The sequence below is a fragment of the Amblyomma americanum genome, chromosome 2 (assembly GCF_052857255.1).
Source record: "Amblyomma americanum isolate KBUSLIRL-KWMA chromosome 2, ASM5285725v1, whole genome shotgun sequence".
Classification (NCBI taxonomy): domain Eukaryota; kingdom Metazoa; phylum Arthropoda; class Arachnida; order Ixodida; family Ixodidae; genus Amblyomma; species Amblyomma americanum.
Genome location: NC_135498.1, coordinates 108,239,358 through 108,244,841, shown reverse-complemented (window position 1 = coordinate 108,244,841; position 5,484 = coordinate 108,239,358).

The window sequence follows — 5,484 nt, the reverse complement described above, 5'->3', positions numbered from 1 at the left end:
CGCAGTTCATTGACAGAAAAGGCTCGAAAGCTAGGAAATTTTGCAGTTGTTTTTTCCCCACTTTAATGCCTTGTCGAATTCAGTACATGCGCTCCTAACAACATAGAGAACACCAAGTAGATCTATTAAGGTAAAAAATAATTACACGCGGAATTGTTTTTTCTTAATTCGGTAGTGCTCTGCAGTGCGCAAAAATTTGCTACTGAGGTGTACTGTTATCAGCATGCCGGCACTTGAAGCAAGTGGGACAGCTGGCGTCCCGCTGCCCCACTAATTTTTAAAAAGGAGTAGTAAAAACATCCATGCAAGAGGGTTCACCAGGTGCTATACAACTGAGGTTTGCAGTTCATGTGTTCATAGCAGGCACCACTTCACGTCTCAAAAGTGTCTTAACCCCTATTGCTAGCCAATTGTGTAAATTCAACCATGACAAAAGAATGTATTGCATTTGGATACAACTCAAGAAAGAAACGCATAGTGCTTTCAAAGGAGTCCCGCCAGACAATCGCGTACCTACGTTGTGGTTAATGGGTGGGACAGCAGCTTCGTTCTTCAGTTGTAAAGGTTTTTTTTCTCCCGCGTCCGTCAGCAAAGTAAGGCTGTTCTGGATATGTGCGCAGTACGCCCACGTGGACCACACTAGCACAACAGTGCACATGCTGCCTCAAAATATCAATCGGCTGTGTATTGTACTCCCCTGGGTGAACAAAGAGCCTTACTTCTCTTGATTGTAGAAGAGGTTATTTTCAAGTTCCGATACCCCACTGCAATATCTAGCAGGCTTCATCTAGAAGACTGCTCGCATTTCTGCGGTGTCCTTGAATTTGCGCAGTTCACACGAGACTTTTAAGCAAATAATAATTAATATTATGCTTTGGAATAGTAAATTCAACTATATCATTCCTTACATGGTTCACGTGAAGCCTAGATGACCATCGCATCCACCGAGCCACTATTTGGAAACGAATGCAGGACCAAGGTACTACAATACATCCCCGCAAGGTACAGGCAGTTTAAAGTGGAATCAACCTCCCGGGTTGTATTGTAGGGCAGGGCACAGTGAGACCAGACGATTAGAATCTCCAGGTCAGACTGCAGCTCCCATCACCAACTGACATCTAGAGTCGGCAGTGATTTTAAGGAATGTTACAAAACTGATTCAAATGCGCTTGCCTAGCATCATCATCATGAGCAAAAGTGCGCATTGGTCCTGGACCGACAAGGAGCAGTGATCGCTTCGGGCACAGTGAATGGCTATCACCGATATTGCATGTCTGCGGCTGCTTGACAACAACCTGCCATTCACCGTGCAAACTCATGCCCAAGTCAGTATGGCTCTGGAGCGGGTTTACTTCAAAAGGCTAAAGGAAGCTTTGTCTTCTGGCGGTTGGGAAGCGACACACTCACTGGAACAAAACGAAACCACATTGTAACAGAAAAAAGTGCCAGAAAATTATATTTCCACTTAAAAAGTTTGACATGCGTCTGAGCTTACTCGGCTGAGTTTACTCTTCAGACTGCTCATCTGGCACATTAACAGTTGTCAAAGCTGCAAATCCCAGCCGGCCGTCTTGCCCGCTAGGTGCACGTTCTAGAAAGGGCGGGATACACTAAATGCACCTTCACCAGAACAGCTGACGCTTTGTCCTTGGTCCAACTACATGAAGATGGAGAGCCGACATCCTATGTCCTGTCTGTGACAGTGCCTGCACAGGCCTGGCGCACAGTGGTCTTGCGTGAAGGCTAAGTTAAGCCACGACCAGTGCTACCAGATACACCAATACCTGAAAAGCGCCAACGCTTCCTAGAGCACCACGCCTTCCGCGAAGTAGGGTACTATAAGAAAGCCGATGATGGCTGCCGACTCAGACAGTGGAGCATCCCCATTTTGTGTTGTCATTTCTATGAGTATGCGCGAGCCCTTTCTAGAATACCTTTACGACGCACGCGACAGCGGGCTGCAGCCACGGCAGGAAAACTTACATTAAGTTGCGTCCCGTCGCGAGATGAGATGGCCACACAAGAGAAGAAATATCTTGCAGTAATTTTGGACTTGTGTCACCTCTCAGGCAGCGAAGCCTTGGGAAGAGAAGCCACCTTGCTTTGTGCAACCAGTGGAGAGTCTGTACCCACGGCAGTTATAGCTTGCGACGCACTATGTCCTTGCAGCAAATCAACCAAAAGAAATTACTTCTTAGTGGTTACTGACAATTTCTCGAAATATGATATATATATAAAAAAGAGTATCTGGTATGAATGGCTAAATAATTCATGGTGTACCAGACCATCGGGGAGTCGTTCTGTTGCTGACAAACGTGTGCAATAAATCGAAACGCCGAGATTACGACTTAGGTCTTCTTACCATCAGTAAATTTCGCGAGTTAGGACAACGGTCTGAAATTGATTATGGAGCCGTTTTAAGTCCGCAATCCTTAATCAATTTATTTTTAACTTCTCGGGTAAAAAAATGTTTTCCGTCGGTGTCCGATGATTAATAAGGAAAGTCACTCTGCCCGCATGAAATTAGAAGGGAACATATCGTCGAAGTAAGCGGGATAATTGCACTTGACCGTGCGCTCAGTCGTTGTCTCCTAGGCGCTCCGCAAGTGCGGCACGGATGAGGCGCGACAGAAGAGCCGACACTCCCTTGTCGTTGCGCAGCAGGAGCACCACCAGGCACGTCACGGCGGCGCTGGACAGGAACACCAGGCAGCAGAGAAGGCAGAACCCAGCTATGGCCGCTCGTCGCCAAGCGTGCGCGTAGTGCCATTCTTCGCCGTGCAGCTCAACACTTCCTGCATGTTCATTTGTGCTATTTATTCTGAAATTGATTTGAGGTGTACAACAATACTTGCATCACTATTCTACTGGTCTGAGCGCCATCTTCGTTCTCAGAAAGCTGAAAACACATGCCGGAACATATCTTTATTCACTCATGGTCTCCCTAATTATAACCCGTACGAAACCAGCTGCATATAAAACTGCGCCCAGAAGCGGGCGTACCGCGGAGATAGATGTATAGCCTTTGCCTGATGCTTGGAGTCCGCAGGGATCGCAGCTAGAGCTGCAGCGCTGCCGAGTGGCGGCGAGATGCACATGCTCCTCGTCTGGTGCTCTCTACGCTCTGCCAAGCACCGCCGGTCGGCAGCAGTCCTGAGTTATTTGCCTTTAACTAAAGTGCTTCTCTATCTCTGCCATTCTAAGCTACACATAGTGTTTTGAAATAGATACCTTCAAAAAAGTGCCGGAAAAAAGCAAAGACGCACTGATTGCCTTTTTCCGCAAGCGATTTACCATCTTTGAGTCAATAACAAACTCAACAAGGGAGGGGACACTTTGGTTTCATTTCAACGTTTGGACATAGAGATTTGTCTTCGAGCAAACTGAGGCTTTCCCCTCGTTTCTTCACATTGGTTATCAAAAACATCCGCCCACTCTCTATCTACCGTCATCTTCATATCATTAGTTTCTGCACTTCGTAATTACTGAGGCCTTACTCTTGTGACGCCTGGCAGCAAGCGCCCCCAGACTATCAAAAGTGTTTCATTTCATGTACTGCCCTCTGTCGAAGACGTGGTACTAAACAGGAATTCGTAATCGTTATATTTAGAAGGAAAAGAAGCTCATTGGCCTAGTGAATTCCGGTCAGTTGTTATCTTTCCTTACAGAAAAATGGCTGTGATAAAAATGCATTTAAACACATTTATTAATTTCGTATTTATTTTGCATTTTTTGTCCTTATGCTTTAAATTGCAGTATGAATGCTTAGTATGGTAGGAGAAATAATCTTAACATTCCTAAAAATGCATCAAATTTGCATTTTCTATCCGCTTAGGATATTTATTGTACAATAAAATATACTAAAAATATTCAATACATTAAATATATGCTATAATACACATTAAATACAGTTAAAGTATACTAAAAATTTATGTAGAAACATTACACCACATTAAAGATACACTAAAAATATACAATTATTACATTAAAACTACATTCACATCGGCTCGGCTTACATAAGGTGGGCTAGTCGGATTCAACGGAAAGTACTGATCAGTGTTGCCAACAGTAGAAGTAATGTCTGAACTGATTATAAGCATCAGGAGACAAACAACCCTAGATAAAACGCGTTGTCACGGAAGTTTACGCCAATGCAAGGTCACGTGACGGGACCTCAAAATGAAAGATGTCGCCCCGCAGGAAATGCCGACGGAAAGTGGACGTCTGCAAAAACGAACTCCTCCGACAAGTCTAATACTTGGCTAGGCTCATATATACCCCTCGTGAGGGTGCACATTATCTTGTCCGGTGAAGTGCTTTTCGCGCAAATACTGTGGGCCCTCAAATTGTCGCACAAGCGTAGGAATGGTCTCGATCGAATCTGTGGTTTGTCTAGAACCGAATTGTTAGTCGTAACTTGCGTCAGGCATTGATCAGGAGTCGAGCTGTCAACCAAAATATACCTGAGCGTCTATGCGAGCCGTTCGGGCCCTGCCAGTCGGGGTCCTTTTCGCTGTCATGTTCGGGCCCGGATGTGTGCATGGAGCCCTTACCGGTATAATGCTATCAAGCTGTCCACACGTGATTTAAATTAGTGTTGATTGCCTTTCTGATAGATGTTAACATAAACAAATGGACGAAAAGGGAGAGTTTTCACTGTACCCGGAACCGTGATTTCTAACCCTAGGTCGTGCCACGGCAGCTTGAAGTGTGCTGCAAATATGCTGACGCGGAGTACCCATTTGTTAGAGTTGAAGTAAACTACGCACGAATTAATTTCGTATTTACGAAAGCTCACTTTAAATGCATTGCAACCTGTCATTTCCCGAAATGAGATTTCGAGCGCTAACTGTCCAACGGCAGCTTGAAGTATGCGCAAATATGTTTACGCGGAGACCTCATTTGTTAGAATTGATGTGTACTTGAAGAATTAATGCCGTATTTGCGAAAGTGCACTTTCAATACATTGCCAACATGCAATAGTCGTTTCCAGCAATGCGATTAGGAGCACTAGACTGTTTACGGCAGCTAAAAGGGTCCTTCAAATATGTTTAAAAAGGACTGCCTGTTTTTTAAGATTGAAGCATACTTGAGACGAATTAATCTCATATTTACGAAAGTACACTTTTAAAACATTGACAAGATGCTAAAACCGCATGCATATTTTTTAAAGGGTTTGAAACGTGCTCGAAAAAAGCTTAAGGGACAATTCGAATGGATTAATTTCATATTTATGGGAATACACTTTTATATATTGACAAGATGCTAAAACCGCATTCATATTTTTTCACGTATTTGAAACGTGCTCGGAACGTGCTTTAAGTGAAGTATACCTCGAATGCATTAATTTCATATTTAGAAAAGTACACCTTTAATGTATTGACAAGATGCTAAAACAGCATTCATATTTTATCACTATATGAAACGTGCTCGAAGAACGCTTTAAGTGACGTCTTTTTGGCAACTTTTAAGAATATATTTGAA